Below are 17,946 nucleotides of genomic sequence, written 5' to 3' on the forward strand. Positions count from 1 at the left end.
CATGGCCAACATTTGGACCAGTTCTTATCCCTTCACTAAAAAAAAGGGTTTATTTTAAGTGTGTTAGGTAGATTAATGCAATGCAAAAGGAAACATTTTCCCAAAGAATTAAGAAAGAGTATAAAGGCCAGTCCAAAGAATTTACCTTGGGCTGAATTATATTTCAGTGAAACATAAAGAATTACAATTAACATAAACATTACAATTGACACAAAATAAATAACACAAAAACTAGTAGTAAAGTAATATGGAAGGTTGTATACTTAGAATAATAGGAATAAGTGGAAAAATACATGGATGGATTAGAGCACAAATAAGGCAATGCAAGTGCAACAGTGATTTGACTTTACTGGCAATATATTTGACACACAAGCAAATACAGGATCCAAAGAGTCAAAACTGACAATGATCAGCTGGAAGCAAGTGAGTTGCAGGAATAGCTTGGATAGGGATAACACTCACACACACACATACAAGCATGCAGACATACGCAGCCTAAATTGATAATAGTATTGGGACAGGCATACAAATGCTATGACCTCAATTTTCCCAATTTGTCATTACAGTTCCTTCCTGGGATATTTGGAAAATGAAATGTTTTCACCACTTTGTTCCGTAACATTTTTGTTTTCGTAGATGTACAGGACCTCCCCGTAATATTTCTTCAGATGATCACAATTCCATAGTCTTGGTGGCCTTCAAAAAGAGAACCTAAAAGAGACAAAGGAAGCTATTGAATGGACACCAAGAGATTAAAAAAACCTAGAAGACGACCAAATAAAAGATAGGAAAGTAAAATAATAACTTTGCAGGCTTGACATGGAAAAGAGAAGATATCCATCGACGCAAGGGTGAATTGATATTTAAGTTGGTGCTGATGGTGGTGATACAGTACCTATAGAAAGTCTGCACACCCTTTCAACATTACCCCAAGCACTCCACAAATCTGGCTGGCATGATACTCAAAAAAGCCCACCTTGAATCCTGTTTGAAGTAGGCAAAAAACACTCCGGAGATTCTGTATCCATGTGGCAAAATGTTTTGTGTTTTGAAGAAAGTAAAATGGTCCTTTTTTTGTAAATGCAAAGTGTTATGTTTGGCGCAAACCCAACCAAGCACAAGTTTTAACTCAGGGGGTGGAGACTAAAGGAACACTGGATCCGATACGTCATTTACAGTCCGTCATCCAAGAAGTGGTCCATCAAGGACATTGCACATTGGATCTGTTAAAAACCACACGAGGTACAAAGCCCTTCTTGTGCTGGAATGTGGCTCGCAAGCTACACCACTGTTTCTTTACCTCCATAACTACATGATATGTAAAAACACTCAGGAAATTGGGCTTCAAGACATTCAAGACAGAAAACAGGAGACACTTCTTCACACAGAGAGGCGTCACAATCTGAACAAACTCCCCAGCGATGTGGCTGAAGAGACAATTTGGGAACATTCAAAAATAGACTGGATAGGATCCTTGATCACTTAGTTATTAATGGACCCAAACGAGCACGATGGGGCGAATGGCCTCCTCTCGATTGGACACTGTCTTATGTTCTTATGTTCTTAAAACTGAAAACACTTATCACACCTCACCATAAAGACACAAAAGCAGAGTGCATGGTTAAACATTCAAGTATTTATTTGAAAGTGCAAATTTGTAAATAATGTGTGACTTTCTAGAAAATGTCTAGCTACATCAATAGGTACTTTTCATGCCCAGCTCCTCCGCGACAGCTCGCTATATAATGCCTTTTTTCACTACGTCCTTGTAGTCTTTATTTGTTTTGTTGTATACTTCTTTGTGTTTAGATGCACACATTATAAGCTTTTCTATCAATCCACATGTCTTCCTCTTGTTTTTCATTGGTCAATGTCATATTCAACGCACATAACATCGGATTGAATCAAACTAATTTCGATTTCAAAATTGACACATCACCGTCGCATGACTATTACGGACTCAATGTGCAAGGTGAGATTTTTTGAAATCAGATCCAGTTGAAAAAGCCTTAATCCAATTATATTTCAGTTTTGTATTTTGAATATATTTTTTTCACCTTATCAGTGTGGAGTATGGTGTGTAAATAATACAAAAATAATTTAAATGCATGAAACTCTGAGGCACTGAGACAGCAAAACAGTTCAAACAGTTCAAGGGTGTGTAGACCTTCTATAGACACTGTATACACTATTGTGTGTGATTGTTTTTATTCTCTGTTCTTTCTAGCTTTCTTCCAAACATATCTTTCATATCTTGAAGAATATAACCGTGACACTTCAGAATATGTAGAATATAAATACTACTAAAACAAATATATTAATGTAAACTGATTTATTTACCACTTGTATTTTTACAAGTAAAATGTTGAAATCTTAATCAAAACAGACAAAATCAAAACTCTGAACCACCTTCCAATGGTTTTCTGTTTAACAGCAGACCCTTCCTTCTACTTAATGCAAACATGACGTTCTGTGCTTTGAATGTATGATTCGCAGGTCACCGTTTTCATTCTGTCGAGGCCTAAGGTGAATGTGGAAAGACTCGTTTTGTCAGGTATTTTAAAGGGAAGAACAGAGACATTTTTAAACACTTTTGAATCATTTTCTGAAGACCTGGAACATACTGTTTCTTCTTCTTTCTCAGGTCTTTTCTGGCTGTTGTTCAGTGACACAACTATGCGCTAGTGATATGCCTCATTGCTCTGTCAGTACAAGACGAACTGTTTCCTTTGTATCTCGGCTTTATTCGGTTGCCAAAGCTGAAGACTGCGTGTTATGCAACTTCACTTCACATTTGCTGTACAAGAATCATCTGCTGGACAACGAGAAATTAAAGCAGTGAGAAAGTTAAAGAAAAAAAAAAAAGAACATTGCTTTGAACATTGACTAAAACACATTTTGCCTTTTAGCCAACAAAGTGCTTTTGTCCCTCAATGGCATTTGTGTGAGTGATGTTTATTTTTACTTTCATCAAAAACAAATGTACACGGTATTAATCAGTAACATTAAAGACATGAATTTGCTTCAATCTTGTATGTAAAGTTGTACACCAGTCTGTAATGTATGAGATTTACACTGGGAGGCAGGCAATGGACACTTTAGTGATAGGTGAAAATATAAAGGCATCCAATGTGCAACTTCAAGGCTTTGAATCAGAATAAAATAGGAAAATTAAATAATCATATTCTGATTATTCTGAGTATTTTTAGAGCTCCACATACACTATTATTAAGGCAATCACAGCCTAGACCACATGGAAATGTTGACTTGCCTATGAATTTCAAATCACAATCACACTATTGTGTTTTTATTTATAAGTACTGGACAATAATTTCTACGAATTAATTAAACTTGCAATAGGGTGCAGGCTTGTAAGTTGCGATTTGCAGGTAGGGCAAAGTATTGGATTAGTTTAGATCCAAGTAAGAGGAAGAAGAAGATGATAAGATGCCTAAACAATGACTCTTCTTATTTTAAGGAGAAATCTAATTAACATTCAATCTGTATCTATCTCTCCATTACACTTCAGCATACAAAACATTGCGAGTGAGGACGGGTTTGTGTTCTGTACTTTAATGGACGTCCTTTAACGGTGGAGTTCCTGGTACCCGAATCCTGAGCCGTAATAAATGTTTTATTATACTTTATTTCTAATGACTTGTTTGGCCAGTTTATTGAGGAGCAACCATGAGAGGCAGAGAAAGGAAATGAATTAGTCCGGGCCCAGATGGCTTTTTGAAAGAGAGACCACATGACAAATGTTCAGTACCCTGGGGCCTAGAGATTTAATATAACAAATTGGAAAAAAACACCAGGATACTTACTTTATGACAATATTCCAACGAGAATCCTGCACAAACATAAATACATAACGTAAAAGCTGACTTTAATCTTTTATGCTGCCTCTTGGCTTAGACCCTGCTGAGGGGAAAAAGGTATATAGTTTGCTAGTAACTGCGTAAGATAAATGAATCGCCACAGACTATCTGTAATGTAATTGTGCTTCATCTTTATTACCTTTTCAACTCGATTCCCCTTTAATGCAATTCTTTACAATGAAAGAAATACAGGCTTCACCAATGGAAAAGACAGACGCGATACATTTGCTGAATTAGAAGTAGTGAAATTGTAAGATTGCATTCTAATGAATAGGAAGACTTACGTCGAGTTAAAAATAAAGACAGAAAAGGACCTAAACATATATATTTCAGTGACTTCGGGAACAGCTACCCATAAAGTAATCAAAGGAGCACATTTATCCAATAGACCTCCACCAGTCATTTAATTTTGTGTGGTGAGTTATAAGACTTACTGTGCTGTATTACAGATGATATATTTTTCACCGCGTGCACAAGCAAATGCACGTAACTACACGGAAATGAGGTCAATGTTACCGTTACAAAAATGTGTTATTGCTTAAGTGAGAAAATACATAAACACACAAACAAAATTGTTGGATTGATATCTGTGTGAACCTAAATAATGTTTACTGTAGCAATACATAGAAAATAAAAAAGAAAAGGAAATATTTGTATCTTTTAGGAGAATTACTCTGTTCTCCTTTACACACAAAACCACAGCACGGCTAAACGTCTGTCTCTTATATTAGAAACCTCAATACACTCTCAAAAGCATTATACTTAGAAAACCTCCCAAGAGCTCGTTTGAAACCTTCTCCAGAGGATAAAGTGAGTTTCAGCAAGGAAACAGTGATAACGATTCCTCTGATCTCAGCAGCTCTCTAATGTCTCTTATCTGAGTCAAACCGAGGGCAGACCAGGGTCTCAGAACAAAACAATCGCTGGAATTGAAGTCTCATTTTCTGGGCAGGATGAGCTTACAATGGGTTAGAGAATTGCAGAAGTGTAGATAAACAGACAGCTCGTGTTGGAATAGTTGCATGGTCTGTTTCACCATCTGATTAGCACACTGAAGTTGTGTTCAATTTTCTGCCCGAGATGATGAACGCAGTTCTCTCCAGGATAAGCCGACAGATGTTATTCATTGATTAATTCAGGTTAATTCAAGTCATTTTATTGTTATTATTGTACTGGTTTGTCCCAATTTATGAATTAATGTATTAATGTACGAATCCCACCAGAATAACATGAATACCTCATGCACTTCTGCTGATCACATGTTTAAGCCTTGACCCCAAACTCAGCCTGTAACCCAATCCCTGACCGTGACCCCAGCCTTGTTAAACAGGTGATTAACAGCAGAACTCGGGTATTCACGTGTTATTCCTATGGTATTCATGGATCAACTCATACAGAGTTGGTGCCCATTATTGTAAAGTGTAACCAAGCAATCACATTAGCCGAGAAAACTTTCAAACTAGTCTGCATTGCTAATCACTGTGCAACACTATATTACAGATTTAAAAAAAATGTTTTGGCTGTAATAAATGAAAAAAAAACAACGACCCACAAATGTATATATATATATATATAAATGATATACTGCACCGTGACAATACTAATGCATTGTTTTTACATGCTTTAACAAAGCTATCTTTGGCAGGATACAGGGCACTCCTGGAGGCTGGGTGTGCTTGCTGTGATTGTTTACAATCCCCTGCTGTTCTGCAACATGCCTGGGTTGTATCGAAAACATATAAATCCACCTTCAAAGGCAACATGGGCGGCAGCGGGGGCTCTAGGAATCCCGGGCAGACAACCAGGGCATCTATCAGCGCTATTGGGTTTAGCAAAGATACTCTGCGTTAACTACAGTACAGACTGGAGGCTTAATTGTTCACACTGACGTTGTAAAATTAAACTTGGTGCTACAATTAACACCTTGCACCAGGCCTTAGCAATGCTTTAGGGGAACTCGAACGCAAGAAATGGAAACACAACGGCCCTCTGTGACTCTCCTTTACGACGCACCGCTCCCGCGCTCACAGCGGCAGGGTTGGCTAAGGGTCTCTGTTGTAAATAGTTCTCCCTTTCTTGTTGCGAGGTACAGTAAACTGAACTTTTGAAGACTAATCACCACATTTCGTCAAGCAAGAATAATGTTTACACTGTGAAGTCTCCACTGTTCTTTTTCGGTATCTGTCATTCTCCTCTTTTTTCTCTCTCTCTCTTGCTCTCTCTCTCTCTTCAGATTCTGTACAACACAGCTGGGGAAGTGAAGTGCAACTGCTCCTTCCCAGCTGGGAAAACTAAAGCACAAGTGAACTTATTAGGGTCACGAAGCCAGACAGGGAGTGATAGCCTGCATGGCAAGATCCCTTTCGTCTGAGACTGGGTAACAGCTCTTGCAGTTACTAAGCTCATAAAATGTCACTGCAGTTTTGATAATTTCATAACCAAACTTCCAAAACAGGAGCCTGTGTGTAGCCTTTTTTTTTTAACAATATCTGTCAAATGCTAGTAAAATGACAAGTTAGAAAATGTCTCAGCCATCTAAAGTGGAAGTATCAAACCTATAACTGACCACATCAAACCAGAGGAGCTTTTCCAGATCAGCAGGGACACACGCACCCGGGGACACAAATGGAAATTGGGCTTCAAGGCATTCAAGACAGAAAACAGGAGACACTTCTTCACACAGAGAGGCGTCACAATCTGAACAAACTCCCCAGCGATGTGGCTGAAGAGACAATTTGGGAACATTCAAAAACAGACTGGATAGGATCCTGGATCACTTAGTTATTAATGGACACCAAACGAGCACGATTGGGCGAATGGCCTCCTCTCGTTTGGACACTGTCTTTTGTTCTTATGTTGCTTATAAGCCAAATTACAAGAAACTTTGATATCTCCCCTTTAGATGACTGAACCAATGTGTAACTCGGTGCTTTAACACATTGACAACGATCCTGGTATCGCTAGATATTACATTAACATTCCACTGAACTTTCATTATCAAGTAGTTGAATGTTAATTGATTATCAATTGAGTATCTATATAATATTAAATAGGGCCATGCAATCTAAAACAATCCCAAACTCTCTTTACATATAATAAGTGTTTAACTCTCTCCGGCTCTCAGAGCTTAATTATTACTCAACAGGAAATGTCCGTCAAATGTCTTTTCTGTGGCCGCGTGATTCACCTACTGGAAGAAACAAGATTATCTCAGCTATAAAATGCTCCTAGCACTCCTCCACGTTTTCAGCTCAAGCCTTCCTAAAACACGCTACAGCCCCTCTCCTTGTCCGCTGGATTTAGCCAAGTTTCTGTAACACTGATGATAAAATATCTGCCAGCTACCACACAAGCTTCTTACTCTGACATTTCATTTCTAATTCTTCTAGTATTTGCACATCAGCAAACCGGAGCTCAGTGTTTTTAAAGTTGACTTTGACTTACCCTGCTGGTCTGTTCTGTAGTCGAACATATTCATTTTCCGTTGCTTTTAGCTGAGCAAGAAGTCCCAGCTTTATTTTATGACCTGCCTTTCCTTTTATTTGGCTAAACGCACGGGTGTTATCAACGCCAAGAGATTTGTCTTGCCACAATTTGCCTACCCCTCTCCTCCCTAGTTTAAATCTTTCTGAAAATGGCCTGAGTGCTCCCTTTTTAATGCAAGATATTTTATGCATTCAATTTGAAAGCGATGCATGGGAATACAACATATTCCTAAATTGCGATCCGACTTGCCACAGCTCCAGTCCTGTCGTAGGTTGATTTTGAACGTAGGTTGGAATTTTGTTGTTGTTCGTGTTGTAATTAATTCTAAATGTTGAAAGTGTACTAAGTTAGCCTATATTTAAATGCATATACGGTACAGTACAAAAAAATTGCATTTACACAGGGCAATGTATAAGAAATGAAAATGAAATCAATAAAATACTAACAAGGTAATAAAATAAAGGAATGTCATAAGTCTAGGTAGTCGTAGGTCGGAACGTGCCTGTATATGTACATTTGTGAAGTTTAAAACACCTGCAGATAGTGAGTATAGTGGCAGAGAACTAAGGGACCAAGGCATGAAATACTTTTAAGCCATATTTTTGCACAGCTGTGATGTAGCCTGTGGTTTAGATTGCACATATTCTCCTACTTTATTTATTTAAGGTGCAGAAATAGCATTGCTAAACTCCCAGCTTGAGCTACTCTGAATTTGGATACAAGCTGTTGCACTTTGCGTTCTTACCAAACCCACGGCTGATGTTCACTACCAGCTAAACATTATATCTCATCATCCTCAGCCTGTGTTGATCCACTGCAGGATGAAGGCCTGCCAACGATGCATCCAGCTGCATCGATCTATAGCTTCCCTTTTCCATGTGACGCCTGCAAAGTTTATGATTGAATCTTCCCATCTTTTACGCGGCCGTCTCTGGGGATTTATTCTATAGCTTGCCTTGTGCATCTTTGATCTGTTCTTCTTGCAATATGTCCGGCCCATTTTCCATTTTAACATTCTTTAGCTCTGTAGCTCAACCTCAGATTATATAATACGGGTCTTGTCTGTGCTTTGTAATTGTTCTATGCATACATAACCTTTCGGGAGTGACCAATACAGGCATTTATCAAATACCTTGAGCGGACACTCTGAAGGACGAGACTCCTTCATTGGAGAAATAAAACCCTTCCTATTTTGGAAATGGAAACGGTTATTAGAGGTATCATGAAGCATGCACGGTGTGTAGAACTGTACACTTGTTGTGACTTCATGCAGGAGTCTGATTTTTTTTTACTGGCCCTTAAAACAGAGAATTTACAAATATGTGCTCGAGGCCAGGGCAGCACACCTCCTATGAAGAGTCTCCACGCCCCGCAGGTTTCAAAGCCCGGCCACGATGCGCCTCCTAGGAACTCAACAATTATTCAGTGTTCCCATTTCATGTAATTCGCAGAACAGCTGTAATTATGTGAACTACGAGCACCAGGGTTGTATATCTGGGGCTTGGGAAGACAGCAGGGTTAAGTCAATACATGTCGTTTATTCAAAATTCCTTCAGCTGGTCGAAGCCAGGGAGCCAGGAATGAGATTAATGGACAAATCTCCAACACTGCAATTACTGTGGATCTGAAATGGTAATTGCATACATCATGTAATTTCTTCTTTCTGGACCAGTTACACAAAACCGGCCCATCTGAGTCTCACTGCGGTGTCTCGTACTCCGAGCACGCGAGTCTCGATTTCTCACTCTGCTGTTTGGACTTTGGGTGCTTGTTGTGAGATGGTGTGAGTAGCTTTGGCGTGCCGTCCTGCTTCAGCTGCAATACACACTCGCTGGCAATCGGCAGGAGTGAGCACATTTCGGAGCTTCCCACACGACATTTAAAAAAAAGCATGGCACACACAGAATGAATGACTGGCTCTGAGACGCCTCTGTAGACTGGAAGGCGAGGAAGCTCATTACAGACGTATAGGAGGACGAGACGAGCTGGATATGAACGCGAATCTTGCCGGGGTCTAATCACTAAAAGGCCAAGCGCAGAAGAATTTGATAAACACTTGGCCATCGCCTTCGGTCTTTCTGGGGAATCTTAAAATAGAAGATGTTCCAGTGGTCAATTCTCTAGGGAATATCTAATTTTAACCCAAAGAGAGGGACCTCTGTGAGGGAAATCAGCGAGGAAGTGAAAGGTTACACACTGAACAGGGGTCAAGATGACAAAACGGGAGCAAGGACTCTGAGCCCTGCATGTGGATCAGGCGAAGCGGTTTTAGGTGGCTAGGAGCATTTTGAACTTTGTGTGTCATAATAATGGGAATAGGTAAAAACAAAACAACACAACATCAAGAAAGAAGTTAGCTAGTATGGTCACTGCTCAAATCTGTGTTTTCATTCCTTCATTTCATTAGCAAATAAAAAACCTTCGTAAAACAAAACAGAAATTGAGGCATGAATTTATTTATCTTCATTAAAAAACAACAACAACATTAGTAGCTGCAATACTATATCAACAATACTAATACTAAAGGACTTACTTTGTAACAGAAATCGACCGGGGTGGAAACATGGCTGTTTGTTTGATACTTTTAGGAGCGTGAGGAACAAATGTGAAAGCACAGAGGATTTAAATTTAGGCTGATGTTGACTTTTTCAACTGGGTTCCTGGTCTAACTAGGCTCCAATGTGTCAATTGTTTCCAGATGCTTACCTTTACATAGGGTGACTCTCCTCGAGACCCGGAAGGTTATAAATTGGAACATTATTACTCTGTGTTGTTGCACGGCTGTTACTTACAGTGACAATCGAGACCTGCAAGAGTTAAACCACTGATACAATTAAGTAATAGTAATTTAGTAATAATAATAATAATAATAATAATAATAGGTCAATATTGATTCACTGTGCTTGATAGCTACATACTAAACCGCAAAACTAAAAGATAATTGTTCAATAAATGTCTATTATAAAGGCACATGTTTCAAGGGAGCTCAAAATGAGGGCCGCCATGATTATTGTATATAAAGCGATTAACAACCCTAATTTTCCTAAGGAGCTTCTTGTCGTCAGAAAAGTGCCAAACCTAACCATACTAACCCAAACGTTTATATTTGAAAGCCATGCGAAAAGCATTGGGCATCAATTGCCAACACATGCACCCTTTTGATGTAAATCGTGTGGTGTTTCAGTGTTTAGGAGTGGGCAGAATGCAATTTCATTCACATCCCGAGGACAGAAAGAAGAACGAAGGAAGACGCGAACTTAGCAGCACAGAGGAGATTTGTTGCTCAGAGTCAGGCAATCCAGAAAGCAGAGGTTGTTAATAATCATTCTGAAGAGAAGTTATCAGCAGCCATTGCTGATTTATTAGGTGTGACGAGATCTATTTTATAGTGCGTTGGATTTGTATCTTTTGTTATCCTTCAGATAAGGGCATAACTGTGTCTTGTGCCTTTATTTACAGAAAAATACCACTCTCGTTTATACGTGAGAGCAGATGGCAACGAGATGCCCTCTCAGAAGCTAAGCGTGTGCGTGGCTGTTATACCATAACATGCTCTCGGCTCGTGTATAGGTCAGCCTTCACGTTTTGAAGAACTATAAAATGCAGTAGAAGATGCTGGCGAGTATAAAAATAAGTCTTGTTTTCCAATTGGAGCTGTCATTGGTTGTCTTGTCGCATAATTGAACCCATATTCTCCAGTAATGTACAGCTAGTGACCATGAATATACCACCGTCGTTGCATTTTATTTTATGATACATTTTACAGGATGGGGAGTTAAAAGGGACAGGGCTGTGTTGGCATAATGATGATTACAGATAATACTATTGGAGAAAAATGAAAGGTTTCCCAAACAGTTCCTTAATCCACCTCCCACAGCAAAATGTTTAGTAGAAATAAAACCATGTCTCCTACCCCCACTCCTTCCTAAACACCTTCTCGGTATCTGCATGCAGACTGGTCATTCGTCCTGACTGTTTGCTCAAGTTTATACAAAACAATTCTTACATTTATTACAACATTCGGGTTTCAATAAACACAAAGTAATATGCTGGGACCTGAAAAGATTTATTTATAATTTGTCACCTTATATTTATTAAACGTTTTGTTTCTGTAAGTAGTCCCGAGAGAACTGCACGTGGTAAATCAAGTCGTGCTGCTGAAAATATTTTTGTCTCTGGTGGTTAAAAAAAAAAAAAGAAAAAAAAATCTAACTTGTTGAAGTTGAAGTTACTGAGTCAGATTTTTATTCACTCCATTAAAAAAAGGATTTAATGGGAAGTGCTTTATCTCTTTTTAATATGTTTGCAATGTAATCTGTAGATGCATAAACAACCCATTGATAAAATGTAATAAGAAGAAAGATTGCAGAATAATTAGCACACAGTTTGCACAAGAATGTAAACATCGCAACGAGCCATAATGGAGTTGAAATGTTTATTTGGCCACAGCTGTATAAGGTACTTTCGTTCATGCCAGATGTAAGCAGCTGTTGGTTGCTTCCATTAAACTGAAAGAAAAAAAAAACGTTTTATTTTTATTCATCCACTTGTTAAACTGCGAAGTGCAAGAGAAAGCATTAGATTATGTAGATTATATTAAAAGGCCTTAGAAGTTTGACCTACGCACAGCTTGTACTTGACATTAGTGTTTCAAGAAAATATGTCTGCTTTTATACAATGTTACACTTCAGACTCGGAACATACCAGGAAAGAGTTAAAAGTCTGAATTCTGCAGAAATGGTGCAGTTACAATATATAGGAGTGTGCAAGTGTATCATAACACCTCAGGATTTGTAAAAACGTATCCCTCTCTCTCTCACTCACACACAAACACACACACAGTGCCTGGTTTTCCACAGTTTGTAAATGATTTACTCCTAAGACCAGCAGTCTGAATTTAGTTTATTACATTTAGCAGTTTTTCACATCCACATAATTTATGGGTGCTTTTTGCAACTCTTCTGAGTGAGAGGATAAGCTGTAAGTAACTCTAATAAAGACACAACCCTTACTGATTAGTAAATCCTTTTGGAAAATCAGACCCATAGCGATGAAAATGTAAAAAACATTTTTTTTGTTTTACTTATGAAAACACATCTTACCATTAAACCAATTCAAAGCTATAAGCCAAAATAGTCTAAGATTTATTGCATGTGTCTGTGTTGGGTCATTATCTTTTTGGAATGTGGAATTCTGCCCAGTTTGGATTCTAGCCCTCTGTGTTCTGAAGATGACCGACACAGAGTCCAGTGTGTTCCTTATCTCTGACTGCTTTCAGTCACTTACATGGGTGGTACAATCATCAGGTTTTTTTCAGTTGCAGTGGTTTGATCTCAAACTCACTGTGAATCAAAAGTCAAACAGTGAGGTTTTCAAAAGTCATCAATGCTTTGCAGGCTTGTAAAGTCACTCTTCTGACGTTATTGATTCTAAAAGCTGTATAAACTGTATTTAAATTAAATTATTATTTATTTCTTTGTTTTTTTGGGGGGGGGTATTTTATAATTAATTTCCCAATTTCACACTGACTTTTTAAAACACAAACTGCAAACGAGCAGCTCACATAGCTGAAGATTAAATCATATCAGTCTGTTTACATTCAGTGGTTCTTCGTGGCAGGACTTCAGCTTTTGCTGGCTTTCTGCTTCCCTCTGAATTAAGAGATGTGGTCTGTCATGTAGATTACTCTCCTGCGAGCTCCTTTTACAAAATTAAACAACAACAAGCACACAAACACGGTAATGTTAAGGAATTCTTTAGTAAGCGCAGTCTCGTACTGTCAATCCTAGAGGAACTGGTTGGTTCTTTTGGTCAAATAAGGATGTCTTTGTTTCATTTCCTTGTTCCCAATTTGTTCCACATTCATAATATGAATCCCTGAATTTGCACTCTGGGCTTTCAACAGGTTTTCTAATTAGGTAGGTTATCTTTAACGGAGTAAATTGTAAGTTGTCAGTTACAGGAAATGAAATGATACTGTTTAATTGTACGAATACACTGAAGTATTAAAAAGCCCTTACACAAATAATAAAACGTAAGGGAAACATGTAAGCCAAGTCATTCACTGTGTGCTGCTTTTCTTAATTCATAAAATACACAAATACAGAAATAGTGTGATCCTTATAATTCAGCTGGGGGGGCAGTGGTGCTTGGGGGGGGGGGGATTTCTGTTTCAAATGTATTTGGTTGGTCAGCGAAACTTTTTTCTTGTTTCTTCTCCCCCCTAGGACCGGCCCTGGTTCCAAATCTGTACTAATAAGATACAGTATATAGAAAAACACTTCAGTAATCTCTAAAGTTACATTCTCCTATTTATTTTAAATCCAGGAGGTGAGGCTTTTCTTTAAGTGGAGACTGGCACTACCAACGTACCTCCAGTCAAGCAGCAATCAGAGAGACGTTGCAATCCCGTCGCCATGATGGTATCTAGACAAAACACATCTTTCAAGCAAAGCCACACTTTAAGAGCCAATCTGCCAATCAGGTTGCAGATAGACGTACGTAATTGGATTAGAGAGACCTGGAAGATTAAGCTGTCTTCGTCAAGTAGACTGCCGGACGACATCGGCTCAGTCTGTAGCTTCTGAGTGAAGCAGTTTCGGGGGAGACCATCCCAGCGACCAACCCAACTACCATGCTTTTAAATTGCTATTCGACAGTGTTACAGATTCCCTCCTGTTGCATTGATGACAATCTCAATAACTGCCAGTGCTGTTCACTGCGCTGCAGGTCTTCCCAACATATGTACGACTGATTTGATATTTTTAATTCAAACACCCTTGATTGTAAACCAGCTGTAGGGAAATATTGTAGCCAAAAATATTTAATCTCTATTCTCTCCCTTTATGTGCTAGTCACCAGTATGACTACAGGGATTCAAATAAATCAAAAAGGAAAATCAAATCTTTTCAGATGCTTGTCGTGCACATGAAACTTCCCTCACTTGGACCACATGGACGACTACGACAGCAGGACTTTGCTTCTCCGTGGCCTGTGTCCATTACAACCTACTTCTGTCAACAACCCCTAAAGACCTGAAATGGACCAATATTGCACCTCAGGCCGCCCCAGCGCATTCACCACCTATGAAATGAAAGTGCATAAACAGGACTGAACAATTGTGGGTGAAAACATGACCCCCCCAACAACGTCCCAGTAAACAAAGGCTGTGAATTATATATCCGGACTTATCCAGAAAAAAAAAGTGAGTCATTTTCCCAGACTCAGGACCCCAGCCCCTCCCATTAGCCAATGAACTGAGTGCTGAGGTCAACGTGGAGCCAGTGCTTCTCCCATCGATCAGCTCTTATCAGGGTGTCTGACAGTTCAGAAGCACAGCTGGAGGGTGAGCTACAGTGCGGCCGGCCCGGAGAGCCAGAGATTTCACTGTCTGCCCCATTGCCACAAGACATCAGCAAGAGCTTCAGTCATGGCTCCTCTGGCCCTCTGATAAGCTCACGCCGACTTCTGACTGAGCTGGAAACGTCCGCGTCGTAAATAAAATGATCTGGGGGCATGTTTCTGATTATGATTCTTCTTCTCCTTTTCGAATGTGGTATTTATTGCCGATGAGTTCATCTCCCCCTTTCACATTCGGCACTGGCTCACAGAAGAAAGATCTCTGGGGGTGAAAGACACATTTTGGAACGGAACGATATCCCGACACGCTCTTTACGAGTCCAATTAACACTTGGCTCGGTCTGGAACAAAACAAACGAACAAGCAAACAAAACAAACTTAATTAGGACGTGGCGCTATAAAGTTAACGAATGCAACATTGCGTTAATTTGGTTGGCTCGATCGGTCACAAACAAGGAAAGAGCGAAACCGTCTGAAGCGAACGACAGCGGTGCCTTTTCAATGCAGACTCAAGAAATCGGTGTACAGTAGTTTAAAGTCGTGTGTCGTCTCTGAACAGTGCCTGCCGCGGTGGTCCGGGGGTAATTTGCAAAACTGTACATTCTTCGAATAATCAAATTATTGTCTGACCCTCGATAATTCTATGCCACCAAAACTAATTACATTTCAAGTTCACAATGGCAATCTAAGCGGCAGTTGTGTGGCTGCATGAGTCAATGGCCTTTGAGAAAGAATAAGTGATTTGTTTAAACTGTGGACGTTTTTCGGGGAGGCTTAAGGATCTACAATTGAGGGGGTTGTCTAGTTGAATCAATGTGCTGGCTCGGGGAGCAGCGAGAGACAGACTTATCATTAATCCGGTGCGAGGAAGCCTTGTGGGCTGATAGATTTGACATAGACCCTTGTTTGAAAACAGTGACTCAGAAGCCAACCACCAAAAGATCCCGGCCGTTGTCCTGCTCCCAGTACTTGCAGAGACCGAGCGAAGCAGGTTGCGTGTGTGTGTCTGATTATTTGGCGAGGTTGTGACAGTCAAACATTCTGTTCAGAAAAGGCACTATCTTTAGCTTTAATGAAATCTTTGTAAATGAGTATTAGATCATTCCCCAGTTGGCGGTTCACTATGAGAGACGCTAGCGGAAAGAAAAGTCTTTTTAGTTTGGGGATTTTCCTTGTACCCTTGAACCTTTTGTTCCTGTCTTGTTTAACCCGGGAGTGGGCAGTGAAATTTGTTTTATCTAAGTAGCAAAAGAGTTTGAATAGAAAATGCCCCCATTTGGGGAGATGCTGGGCGGCACATTCACGCTGTCGTTGTAAAGAGACGGAAAGACGATTTACTGGACACATAAGCTCATTTCCAAGAAGACTTAATCTCTAATTGGACCTGTGTTAATTGGGCTGAGAAAGAGATTTTCTCGATTGAAGAATTTCCTTGGAACTGTGTTATAAGTGCCAACGTGGTTAAGAAGAGTCAACAAAATCAAAATGGCACAGACCAAAGTAAACAAAACAAACTGCTTACAAGAATCCATGCAATACAGACATATGGAGTATTTATACACAATATAGACACATTTGCTATGTTTGTGTGTGGGTGTTTGTGTTTTTCCCCCTTTGCTTCAGGCATAGATGACACACAACGATTGAAAAATGAGGGCATTTTAAATTTTAAACGATACTTGATTGTTAACCTCGAGCTTTGTGCGGCTCCCCACAGACATTTCAGAAATGACCAATAAATAAAAACAGAAACGACAAGATAGCAGCCTCTGACAAGTCAACTAAACAACTCAATCATGCCTTTTAAAGATAGCACCGATTTGACAGGCCCTTCAAGGCAACGCAGTCAATTATGCCTTTTAAAAACAAGTATGCTAACCTTCCCTTTTGCCTCGGGGCCTTTGTTATGTCTCACTGGTGTCTCGCGTAGAAATGTAGCAGAGACAGTTTTGAAGTACTGTACTTCAGCCTCTTAGTCTTCCCCATTGAACTGCAGATGGACAGACGTTTATTTTGACACACTAGTTTGTATTTCGTTCTGCGTGGTGATACGTTTAATGAATTATGACCCGTGCGGCTCGGATCAAAGTGTCTGACGAAGATAGGCCTTATCTCTGAGTGAACTCATATTTTCCTCAGGGGAAATACAGCCATTGTAATACTGGGCAGCGAAATACAGCGTCTCAGTAAATGTTCATATCCACAGCAAGAGGATATAAATAGAGTCAGTAAGAAAGAGACATGCATGCTTTTCCAAACTTTACACAATTCTATTTTCTTCAGATTTGAGAATCTGTCAATTTGCAAAATGCTCATAGCCCTAAAAACCTTTCTGGAAAAACTTGAGTAGGATTTGAAATTCATTCAACAGGTGCTGAGAAAAAAAAGTGTAGCTCAAACAGACCTTCAATGGCATTTAATTCAGTGAGCCATTTATAGGCTTTTGTTATGCAATTACACCCTGTGCTCCTTGATTGAGCTACTTAGAATATATATTTTATTTTCAGCATAAAAGGGCAGTATTCAACATGTATGAAAGTATTTACATTATGCTATTAAAATATTCAAAAACCACACAGAAAATCTGTTAGAAAACAGAAAGACAATGGCCTTATTTGGTTAGGGCTGCATGCTCTAACCACAATATGGCATGATTAAAGTATTAGTACCCATTATCACAGGGACTAAATTAAAAAGGAAAAGGGCATTGGGGGATGTATCGTTAGCGACGGCTCTAGTATGTCACAAAGTGGATTTGACTTTCCAATTAACTGCTCAATTGACTGGGAATGAAAAAGGTTAAAGTTCCCACCCACTGAATGAGAGATTTCAAGCTTGCTGTTGTGGTCTCACAGACAGCTCAGTCTGAGAAAATGTTGAGACAACGCCATCTTCGGTGCCAGACTGATAAAGCTTTTAGCATGTGTCAGTTATAGTGAAGAGACAGGATACTCGGGGGTGAAACACACTCGTATAAAAAGAATCCGACACGCTGTTTGGATTACTTTAGTTTTTAGGTTTTTTTTTACATTTACTGTACTATTACGGGATCAGATTACATAATGAAGTAAACCGCAAGATTAGGCCACTGGTTTGGGGTTTATCGCTCTTGTATGCAGTGTATGAAAATTACAAAGCAGGCACTAATGCTTTATTTTTGTTATCTATGTCTGTGGTCAATTCAGCCACAAAGAATTCCACCCCCTGACAGTTTAGAGACTTG

Source organism: Amia ocellicauda, chromosome 12 (assembly GCF_036373705.1).
Source record: "Amia ocellicauda isolate fAmiCal2 chromosome 12, fAmiCal2.hap1, whole genome shotgun sequence".
Classification (NCBI taxonomy): Eukaryota; Metazoa; Chordata; class Actinopteri; order Amiiformes; family Amiidae; genus Amia; species Amia ocellicauda.